The sequence below is a fragment of the Primulina eburnea genome, chromosome 3 (genome assembly GCF_022965805.1).
Source record: "Primulina eburnea isolate SZY01 chromosome 3, ASM2296580v1, whole genome shotgun sequence".
In the NCBI taxonomy this organism is placed as follows: Eukaryota; Viridiplantae; Streptophyta; class Magnoliopsida; order Lamiales; family Gesneriaceae; genus Primulina; species Primulina eburnea.
The window spans coordinates 38109581-38122483 of NC_133103.1; positions in this window are offsets into that span (position 1 = coordinate 38109581).

Consider the following 12903-nt stretch of genomic DNA (forward strand, 5'->3'; position numbering starts at 1 on the left):
CTAATGGCAGACAATGACTCAACCTCGACATCTGAAGAGGTATTTGATTTTGACTCTAGTGAATTTACACGAAATGACTTGATTGATGCACTGCATGAAATGGTAAAAGAGTATTCTAGACTTTCTCAATCGTTTGAAGAAGTTAAAATTGAAAATCAGAACTTAAAGAATCAGAACAGTAAGTTAACTTGCTTGCAAGTAGACAGCTGCAATGATTTACAAGTTAAGATGAGTAAATTAATAACTGAGAATGAATGAGCCAAAGCAGATTACCAGAAGGTGCTTTCTGAAAACCAGAAGTTGTCGCTACTGGTAAATGCTTGGAACAAGTCTTCTGTTTCATTGGAAAAGATGTAAGAATTACAAAAACAGTCAGGAGATAGGAGTGGTCTCGGTTTTTGTAATAATGAAGGCACTTCTGAAACGAATACTAAGCCAACACTGGATATGTGCAAAGGGAAATACATTCACTTTGTGAAATCCAGTGTGGTACAGGAACCAGAAGTACCTACTGCTTCAGTGGAAAGGAATGTAAATCTGACGAACAGAAGAATGCACTATGGTCTGGGTTACGTTAAACCTAAGGAAAAAGTTGACCAGAGTTCTAGATTCAGAAAAGAATTCAACTCTGGAAGACAACATCCTATGAAGGTTAAGAACTACCAGTACTACAACTCTAAACCTGTTCAGAAGAGATACAGACTGGAAAACAGAAACAGAAGGGAAGAACATTATTTTGGTATGCATACTGTTAGAAATAACAGACCTTCTGTTGCACACACATCTTTGGATACCCGAAGTACAAAGTCACCAAGAATTGTACAAATGTGGGTTCCCAAAGGACTGATAAGGCTTGGACCCAAATAGATTTGGGTACCAGTTACTAAAATTTGTGTTTGCAGGAACAGCAGAAGGAAGCAGAAATCAGTAACTCTACATGGTATCTGGACAGTGGTTGTTCCAGACACATGACTGGACAAAGAAACCTACTTTCCGAAATAGTAAGCTGTACTGGACCAAAGATAACTTTTGGAGACAACTCAAAAGGTAAAACCATGGGTAAGGGTAAGATTATCCATGGTAATATAATTATTAATGATGTGTTATTAGTTGACAACCTTTGTTACAATCTTATCAGCATTAGCCAACTATGTGATAATGGGTATTCTGTGGCTTTTCAAAAGCTTTCATGTATAGTTAGAGATTCTGCTGGAACTACTGTGTTAACAGGAAAAAGAGAAGGCAATACTTACAGAGTCTCTTGGAACTCAAATCATGTCAATAGTCCTACATGCTTAGTTGCTTCTCTTAGCAATAAACATTGGCTATGGCACAAGAAACTGAATCATCTAAATTTCAAGTCAATCAATTATCTCAAGAAGCAGAATATAGTCGATGGATTACCTGACATTAATTTTGTTAAAAACCACGTTTGTTCTGTAAAGGCTATCTCGAAGGAGATACGGCTCAACATGAAATGCAACGTGCAGTAATAAACGTGACATAATAGCATGCATCATATGACATATATCAATGCACCACATAATCATGCAACACATATAAGAATGTATACTCAACCAGGATATCTCGGATAGTACTTTCGTACCTCTATCACAGCAATCCTAATCCACTGGAATAACCAGACAACAGGTCTAGTCCAAGCCTTCGTCCGTCGCTAGCCCACTGATGCCGCTAGCTCCCAACTAGAGCACAGCTCCGCTACAAGACCAGCAGCTCCCCGCTAGTGCCCAAACCTCGGAAAAAGACTAGAATCTCACAGAAACGACTGAAATGCTATGGAACTCTCTGAATTGGCGAGTCACAAATGAAGCCTCGCGCCTCTATTTATAGCTAATGTTCGGACGATCCGAACCATTTCGGAAGCTCCGATCCGGCACACTTCGGACGGTCCGAACTCTGATCGGACGATCCGATCCTTGTCAGCTTGGGAAACAGATAAGATCCAGCTTCAAGACCAAATATAGCAAATCAACTTCAAGATGTCTGGAACTACTGCATATGGATCTTTTTGGTCCTATCCTCATCATGAGCTTAGGGGAATGAAATATACTCTTGTTGTTATTGATGATTTTTCTAGATTCACTTGGGTAATATTTCTCGCAGGAAAAGATCAAACCAGTTGTCTCTTGATCAAGCTTCTGAAAAGGATTCAAAATGAAAAATCTTCTACCATTATTAAAATCAGAAGTGATCGGGGCACTGAATTCACTAACAAGTATCTTGAGTTATATCTGAATGAGCAGGGGATTCATCATGAATATTCAGCTGCCAGAACTCCTCAACAAAATGGAGTAGCTGAGAGGAGAAATAGAACTCTAAAAGAAGCAGCTAGAACAATGCTAGCAGATGCAGACATTTCTCAGCGCTTCTGGGCTGAAGCTATCAATACTGCTTGTTACACGCAAAACAGATCTATGGTCAACAAAAGACACAACCAGACTCCGTATGAAATATGGAAAGGGAAGAAGCCCAACGTATCTTATTTTCATGTGTTTGGATGCAAATGTTTTGTACTAAATAATGGCAAAAATCATTTGACGGCATTTGACTCAAAATCAGATGCTGGTATATTTCTTGGTTACTCTGCTGTGAGCAGAGCTTTTAGAATCTTCAACAATAGAACTCTTAATGTTGAAGAATCGGTTCACGTTGTCTTCGATGAAGACAGTAATGCTGAAATTTCTAGCACATCTGATTTAAGTAACAGGTTAGACAGGATTCACTTGGAGATTGACAGTGAAGATGATGTAGAAGCTAATGCCAAGGATCTTCAAAATCCAGAACCAGACATTCCAATAGTGGAACCAGATGTACAGACTCTGGATCTACCAATACCAGCAGAAGATGTTCAAGAACCTACTACTGGTTCTGTAGAAGACAATCTTATCATATCAAATCAGGAAGATGTCCATTCAAATCCATTTATCTGGAGAAAATCTCATCCTCCATCATTGGTTATTGGTAATCCAGCAGCGCCATTGAGAACCAGAAGACAAATGCTTAATGAATACATGCATGCTGCTTTTATATCTCAGGATGAACCAAAGAAGATTGAAGAAGCTCTTCTGGATCCTAGTTGGATTGAAGCCATGCAAGAGGAGCTGAATCAATTCAAACGTAATGAAGTTTGGTTTCTAGTACCTAGACCATCTCATCAAGCTGTCATTGGAACTCGATGGGTATTCAGAAACAAACTCAACGAAGAAGGCACAGTGGTGAGAAATAAAGCTAGATCGGTAGCTCAAGGCTTCAGACAAGAAGAAGGCATAGACTTTGATGAGACTTATGCACCAGTAGCAAGGCTCGAAGCAATCAGAATATTCTTAGCCTTTGCTGCTTTCAAGAATTTCAAAGTATATCAAATGGATGTGAAAAGTGCTTTTCTAAATGGTCTTTTACAAGAAGAAGTATACGTCGAACAACCTCCAGGTTTTATCGATCATTTCTCTCCGCATCATGTATTTAAATTACACAAAGCATTATATGGTCTAAAACAGGCACCTAGAGCTTGGTATGACACTTTATCACAATTTCTTATTGATCATGATTTCACCATCGGAGCAGTAGATAAAACTTTATTTACCTTAGTCAAGAATAAGCACATTCTCTTAGTACAGATCTATGTTGATGATATCATTTTTGGGTCAACTAACCCCAAATTATGTGCAAAGTTTGGAAAATTGATGCGGGATAAATTCGAGATGAGCATGATGGTTCTTCTTAGGATTGCAGATTAAGCAATCAGAGACTGGAATCTTTATAAATCAAGCCAAGTACACCAAGGAGCTTCTGAAAAAGTTTGGAATGGAAGCATGCTCTGCTGCTTCTACTCCAATGAGCTCATCTATTAAGCTTGATAAAGATGAAAGTGGTATTTCAGTAGAGGTAACTCAGTATCGAGGTCTTATTGGTTCTTTATTATATTTAACTGCCAGTAGACCAGATATCATGTTTGCTGTTTGCATTTGTGCTCGATTTCAATCTAACCCCAAACAATCTCATTATATTGCTGCTAAGCGTATTTTGAAGTACTTGAAAGGAACTCAAAACGTCGGCTTATGGTATCCCAATGATTCATCGTTAAATCTTATTGGATATTCAGATGCTGATTATGCAGGTTGCAAACTAGACCGAAAAAGCACAAGTGGTTTTTGTCAATTTCTTGGTGATAGGCTGATATCCTGGTTTAGCAAGAAACAGACTTCCATAGCCACATCTACTGCAGAAGCAGAATATCTGGCTGCTGGAAGTTGCTGCTCTCAGATACTGTGGATTCAACAACAGTTAAGAGATTATGGGATTCAAGCCTCCGAATCACCCATATTCTGTGACAATACCAGTGCAATTGCAATTACTCAAAATCCAGTACTTCATTCCAGAACGAAGCACATAGACATCAGACATCATTTTATTATAGATAATGTGCAGAAGAAGAACATTCGTCTGGAATATGTTTCTACTGATCAACAAACAGCAGATATCTTCACGAAACCCTTACCAGAAAATAAGTTTTCTTACTTTCGTAATTCTCTTGGTTTAATAGATTTAACTTGACTATTTTCTGATATCTAGTTAAACTTCTATCATTACTTGTTTGTTATTGCGTTGAACTAACAGCAAGCTTTTTGGAGAAAAGCAGAAGAGAAAAGTCAGATAAGCAAAACTGGAATTTCATTAGAAACCATTTCAGTACTTTACACAATGCGTAATGAAAAACAGTAGATCTTCTTTGCTATTTAACCAGTAGCGTTACATGTAGTGCTTGTCTTCTGAAATAGAAGCCTTTTGACATTTGCTTGCAAAGTACTTCAACAGGAAAAAGATGGTCTTCTTCGAAAGAGAAAGGCCTAGAAAGAATCTAGCAAGCTTAGGTCTTGCCAGCAATAATGTAATTTTTAGATGCCTTATAAGGCATCAGAGAGGATTTCAGCATCATCAATCCACCAGCACTCTCTAATCGCATTAGCATGCTTCTGGAAGAAATCGATGCAATATTTCAAACTCAATCGAAGCAAAAGATCTGCATAACTGTGGAAACTACAACTCAAGGAGTGTATTTCAAGGATCTTTACGACATTTATGAAACCCTCAAACCTCTCTCTGAACAATTTTGCTTCATCTTCTGAATCTAACTCTAACTCTCTTTTTACTTGAATTTCATTGTTCTTGCTTACCTTCGTTTAAGCTTTGCAGGTATTTATAGAGGGAACAAAGACTCTTGTGAATCACACGATTGCGACTGTTCATTTTCAACGGCTCAGATTGAGAGATGGCCAAGAGTCCCTTGTCGCAATTATGACTACTTATTAATTGCATTTACCGAGGGGGAACAGTATCTTAGTCAGACTAAGAGTTTGACGCCTTTTCAGAAAACAGATAGGATATTTGTCTTCTCGATAAAAATACATGTCTGCTGGTTTTGACAAAGTGCTCGCTTATTTCAGCACTCTGAAACTTCCAGTAGACGTTATCATAAAATGACAAATCCTTTTCTGATTTTCTTTAGTAACCGACTGGACAGCCCGCTCTTTTTCAAAATTTTCAAAATCATTCGTCTTTCTGACAGTTTCTGCAAAACTTTTCAAACACTCAACCAAGAACATACTGACACGTGTCTTTATGTTCATTTGACGGCTGTATATATATTTTATATTTCACATTTTCACCTTTACTGTTTCATAACTATCGTTATTCAGCTAATGCTTTCTCTATATCATAACTAACTACTGCAAATTTTTCTGCTCTCATCTGCATACAGAAGTGGCTGGCGCATATACTCTCAACGCTTATCAGGTTAACTTTGCCTCTGTTCTCACCATTAAGGATGAGAATCTTTTGAAAATGTTTCAGGACATTGAGAAATCAGGACTCCGGAAATTCCTGGAAGCACCAGCGGTTATCTACAAAAATGCTCTCCTGGAATTTTACGCCAAAGCAACAGTCCATGAAGGAAGGATTGTTTATACCCAAGGAGATGCTTCTATCTCCATTGATGCCGCACACCTAGGAGCAACCTTCCTCCTTCCACTTTCGGGTATTTCTGAACTCTCTGATATTTCAAAAACAGATATGTCTGTTGCTCTCACCTCTTTCTCCGCATCTGGAGAAGAAGTGTCTCCTTCCTGCCATAAGAAATTGCTCAAGATATAGTATCAGATTCTGGCCGATATTGTGGCCAAAGCTATTCTGATCAAGGCTGGCACCTTCGACAAGTTGACGAAGGAGAAAGTTCAGGTCATGACTGCCATCACCAAGGGGATTAAAGTGGATTGGAGTCATTTCATTTTCAGAATTATGAAGGATATGGTTACTCGGAAGAGTTCTGGTTTCGCGGTTCAGATCAGTGTGTTGCTCAAGGATGCTGGTTTCGCATCTACCAGTGATCTCGATGCCACTTCTGTTACCATGATTGATGCAGCAAATGTTTTGGCTCTAAGGCCTAAGCCAACAGTGACGGAGTTTGTTGCGATGAAAAAGGAAATTGGGGAAACTGCTTCTGAGGCTCCCAAACCTCACAAGCAAATTTCAAAGAAACGATTGCTTATTTCGACGGATTCCGATAAAACAGCATCAGAAGAATCTGCTGCTGCTGCTCGACCAACAGTACCGACCCCAGCCAAGAAGAAACAGCGCACCATTCTCAAGATGAAAAAGACAGCATCACTGTCTGAGATTGAGAAAGTACATATTCGACAGGTCTTTCCAGAAGCGGTTCCTTCTGTTCGATCGACTGTTTCTTCAACTGCACTCGCTACTGCGTCCATCTCAGCACCCTCTTCTGTTACTGCTTTTAAGCCATCATCTGGAGTTGTTATTCGGGAACCAGCAAGCGGGTCTTCTGCTTTCCGACCTATTGCGCCCATTCCATCTACTGACAAAGGAAAAGGGAAAATGGTTGAAGAACCACCTACTTTTGGTCACAAGACCACTGTTACATACTGTCCGACTGTTCCATTCTGTCCGATTGAGACCTCTGCAAACGAGGAGATAAAATTTTTTGATGAATGGCATACTGTCCGACTGTTCCATTCTTTTGACTACTTCAAAACAAAAGGAAATTACAGCAAGATGATGAATGCCGAAAGGAGGACTTTTCAGCTGGCAAAAACGAAGAATGTTATCGAGGCCTTGGGCAGAAGGAACTTCATCCTCGATCAACTCAAGTGTCAGAAATTAGAATCAGCTTTGAAAGTTATTCAATCGAATTTTGATCCTGCCGTTCCTACTACTGCTCAGGATCAAAATGTTATTTTGATTCTTTCTGATAGACTAAAGCAGATGAATGAGCAACTTCTTGCTCAAGAACAAGGCTTTGGAGAGCCTACGGTTTATCATGTTGGCCTTGTCCCGATCTTTCAGCAAAATCAGACAGTTGAGGAAAGGACTACCGCCTCCCCAAAGGCTGTTGTTCTTAGTACTCCTGCATCTCCGACTCGACCCATTCAGTCCTCATCGCTTTTGTCTGTGCATGAACTGGCTTCAGTTGAAGAAGTCATTGAATCAATTGTCCCTACTGTCTCTACCACCTTGGAATTGCCGGCTTCTGGATCTCCTACCCCAGGGCAACAAGTCGCAGAACCAGACACTACTTCTCTACTGCCGAACTTAGAATTGTTTTCTGCTGAACATCAAGCAGAAATGACCGTTCTTCTGGAACCACCCTCTGCACCTTCTATTGAAGCATCTACAGTTTCACAGGCTGCTACTGTACCTATGGAAGAAGTCTTGGCTTCTGACTTAGCTATTCCTACTGAAGATCCTACTCCTCCTCTGGTTGCTGTTGAGCTTACTGTCTCTGCACTTCCAGCAGAAAGCACAGCAGACCCTGTTCCTTCTGCTGCATTTATAGATGCTCCTCATGTTCCTACTACGTTGACTGTCTCCCTCCCTGTTGTGACTGCGACGACTTCTCGTCTTTCTGAGATCAAACAACGCATTCTTGACCGAACTCCTTCCCCGGAATCAGATGCATTCAACCTCGAACATCAGATTCAGTGTCTACAAACCGACCTCAACAACATATCTGATTTAGTAAAACGTATGTCTTATGAAAACCTTGCGGAATTCAGTGGTGCTCAATCTTTCCGAGAGCGAATGGGGAAATACATCTATCTCACTAAGGAGACCTCGGACAAGATGTATGCTGAAGCCTCTGTTTTCAGAACAGCTATATCAAGAAATCACAACGCCATCATGCTTGCTCAAAATGATATACTCACTCGAATTACTGAGCATGATGATATCTTTCGATCCCTGTCTACTTCTGTGGAACTTTTGGATGCCAAGATTGACTCTCAAAATCAATCTATCACTGCCTTAGATCACCGCATCTCTTCTCAGACCCCGTATCTGGAGATGTTAACCGACGGCATTCAAAATATTTCCGGCAGACTGAATGATCTCTTTACCCATGTGGTAGCCGCTGATGCCAAAAAGGGGGAAGATAGAGGAGATCAAGCAGAAGTTAGGCAAACAGAAGATGAGGCTGAACCTTCTAACAGAAGAGATCAAGAACCTCAAAATGAAGAAATCATTTACAGGGACATTGGAACCGATTAATTTGTTTACTTTAATGCGTTATTAACTTTATCCGTTTGATTAAATGTTTATCTGTTTTACTCAACGATTTTCTACTGTTTAGGTTTTGGCATCACCACAAAGGGGGAAATTGTTAGATATGAATTTTATTGTGGCGATGATAACTAAAACCAGTAGACCAGCAGACCAATTCAACAGAATAGCTTATCAGTAGCTGCTGCTCTAGTAAAACTAAAACTAGTAGAAAAAGGATAACAATACAAACCAGTAGAGAACGTTTTCTAACGTTGCTATCTTAATTGTTACCGTTAAAGAGTTCCTAGTACCAGTATTAATTGCAGTATTAAATACTATACGGAGTCATTTAATGCATATTACCCAATTGAGTATAAAACAAGACTGATTGTTTTATAGCTTTTCTGCAGGAACCTATTTCGGTAATAAAGCTGATTGTATCAGTTATCTGAAGACTTCTCTGATTATGAACGTTGAACTCAGTCGATTATATATACTTGGATCAAATCCTTGTTCGACACGACACTTCACTTATTATCAATCTTCGAGGAACAAAGCTACTCTCTTATCAGACGAATATCAAAATTCCTTGAGTACTTAAAAAGTTCAACACAAAGAAAAGTAGCACACGCTTCATAGCTTATATCTGATCTTTTTATAGATCATCTTGTGCTACTAATTCTTACACTCTTCACGATCTTTACTGCACTAATATTTTATCAGAAGAGTCTGTAATCTGAAAAGAGTCTTTTCAGAACTTTGTGTTTCGCATTTGTGTAAGTTGAGAAACTAAGAGTTTCAGTAGGCTGAGGTGTAAGTCCTTCTGAAGTGGGTGTGTACAAGTGTTGTACTGTAATATCCAAAGTCTTTTAGTTATACCTTCTGGAAACAGAAGAAGGGGAGACGTAGAAGAGTTTATCTGCGAACTTCCATAAACAACTGCTGCCTACTGCTTTATTGTTTTTCAACTACTTCATCAGATTGTTTCCGCACGTTCTACTGTAATCAGGTGAAAGTATTCACACAAGATCGACTACTATCCTTAACAGGATTCTAGTTCCTCATCAAAACAAAAAAAGAGTAGATTTTATTCACCACCCCTCTAAACTCAACTTCGATCCTCAACACATTCTTAAAAATAGAACATACATACTGAAACTTGAACTTGAAGTAAACTTGAACATTCATAGATATCATAGACGTGCCATAACGTAAAAACTTTTCTTAAACATGGTGCATACTTGAACTTACATAGCTTCATCATTTAGCGTAGAGATATGTTTCAATGCAAGTGACCCTTAACATAATCGTCTAATCAGACTAAACCACAGTACTGGGATGAAAGGGGCGAACCCACTGCCACATACATGAGATCCTCGTTCATGCTTTAACGGGTGGATTGGTCCCGTTCATGCTTTAACGCTTTCCAATCCTGATCTAAACCCGTTCATGCTTTAACGGGGTGGGTTGGTCCCCGTTCATGATTTAACGCTTTCAAACCCCATACATACATTGGTCACAAGACATTTAGCATACCTCAAAACTTGAAAATAATTTTTCATGCACGTCAACATACTTACTTGACGTTGTGGGATTCGTTGGATTTCGATTTGGGGCCGTTGCTGCACATAGTAACATGAATTCACATACTTAACTTGCATAGCTTAGACGTATTGATCATGCTTAATTGCGAGTTCATTCAACTCCTTCCAAAATTCCCATGACTCGACTTTTTAAATCATTGCACTATATCATGACATCAATCCTCAAAGTAAACATTACATTTTTCCCAAAATATGAAGTACACGGACCTCGTGCCTGGCTCCGTGTACGGGTCCGCTAAAATGTGTCGTGAAGAAAAGAGAAGGCACGGACCCCGTGCCTAGGTCCGTGTGGGGGTCCGTGTATGTGCGCAAAGAATTTACTCGGGAAAAAGAAGGGACACGGACCCCGTGCTAGGGTCCATGTAATGGTCCGGGTAGCTTCGCAAATTTTTACACCGAGAAGAAACGAAGGCATGGACCCCGTGTCCTGGTCTGTGTGGGGGTTCGTGTACCTGCGCAAATCTGAAACTCTCGAAAATTCTGAACACGAAATGTTTATCATTCTGGACTCGGTTATACGGACTACGAACCGACACCACGATACCAACCTAGGATGCCATAACATTGAACCAACTCGCACAAACATCCCAAAGCAACGACGTCCACCCTACGACACATATGACACAAAAATACGGCAATTGACATCAAATCATTTCCTACGACTTCTAATTAAATCAATTGCCTATCGACATGAAACAAAACCTCAAAAATACTCCCAACATCAATATCAATGTACCTATACGCAGCAACGATCACCTGTCGATCCCCGACAAAGCCTGCAACAATAAAACTTCAAGAACGCATCAACATCAATATTTCTGAAAACGTAATTTGAGCAGTCTCACGAAAAACATCATAACTCACTCAATTTTAATCCAAATAATTTGAATTTACTGTCAAATCGAAGGTAACAAAAAGTTTTACAATCTTCGTGTTGAAAGTTTTCACAATAACGCGACTGAGAATTCGCAGTATTTAAAAGTACAGGAAAAATGAAATTTTAGATCTAAAAATGGTTTCAAAAGCGTTCTAAACATAATTGGTCAAACTCCTACGCATCGCACATGAATTTTTGCACATAAATATCAACACACGCATAATATGACGAGATCAATGCAGCAATAATAGTATATAGTGCCTTTTGATGATTTGAAATACCGTAACGACGATACCGAAGCGGAGATGGCGTGAGGATTGATCCGGGACGAACGTAGCGCCAAAATCTTGCAATAAAATTCCCGAAAAATTGCTGGAATGATAAAGGGGGATGGGGCGGCTGCTGTATGAGGAAGAACCCTAGGTTTCCTCTCCAAGAATGATGATAATCTAAATGGAAGAGTGTGTGTGTGTGTTTTGCGTTATTCAGTGTGTGTAAAAGTTTGTGTGTGTGTGTGTGTGATTAGTAAATTAGGGAGAGTAAAATTTGCTTAATTATTAATTAGTACTAATTTTAAAATAATAACTCTCCCTTAACTTTAACAAAAATCTCTAATTTAAAATAAAAATGTACATGTGTTAGTTTTTTAAAAGTTTTAAAATTCTAAAATTCACCTAATAATTAAATTAGGCTTTAAAATGCTAAAAACTTAATAAATGAGTTAAAATGCCCCATCTCTAACTTAAAATAAAATACCACGTTTTAAATTGCCAAAATCGTCACTGGTTTTTTCCTCGATCCCGCCTCGCATAATCGCCTGAAACATGAAACTCGAAAAACATTTTAACGTGCATCACATAAACATAATTAATTTAAAATAATGCATTTAAATAAATCATGCATGGCTAAAACTCAATTTAAGTTAAATAAATGCTTTAATAATTAAATAAATGCAAGGGTTATACGTGTACTGAATTTGGGCACTACAGATCCACTCTACAATTGCACTAGAAAAGGTAGAGTATTTTTCTTTGAGAAGTTTATGCTCTTATCATCAAAAGAAGGAGAAAAAATCTAAGAAAAATGGGGATAATTTTCGGCCATCTCATGGAGGAGAGAAGGAAGGAAAAAAAATTTCTCAGTGCTTGAAAAAGTTAAAAGTGCATGTGCATCACATGCCTTATTTATTGAAAAAGTTGTCTTCCAACTCTTCATCTCCTTTGCATGTAATTTGGGTTTGTAACATGTACAAATCCCATGAAAAATTATTTAAATATTTCAAACACATTTGAGATCAATTAAATCTTTACTTGAATTTACTCAAGCCCACTAGTTGAATAATTAATTTCAATTGGCCTCTACAAAACATAATGTAATTTAATTAATTCCACACTTGAATTAATTTAATTAATTGAACTCTACTAGGTCCACTAGTGTTTAATTAATTCAACACTTGAATTAATTTAATTTAGTACATAATAATGTTTATGAAAATCACAATTTCCAAATACGTTATTTATTTGAGCTAAATTTTAATTTAGGAACACTTACACAAATAAAAAGTTACATTCCATATAATCCACTTATAGAAGTCATAGTTCTATTTTCTTTGCTCTTATAAACTCTTTTATAAGCCGTTCAACACATTGAACCATTTTTCTTCACAACGAGATCTAGAAAGTTAGCACTTGTGTGACCCTCAATGGTGCAATGATACAACTAGCAGTGGATTCACATCTCAATGTGATTCAGGACTAAACATGTCCTTATATGAGCTTACCCCAGTTGCTCTTATTTATCAACTCCTTGATAATAAGAAATAAATAAGAACGTCAGAACTCAAGTCTA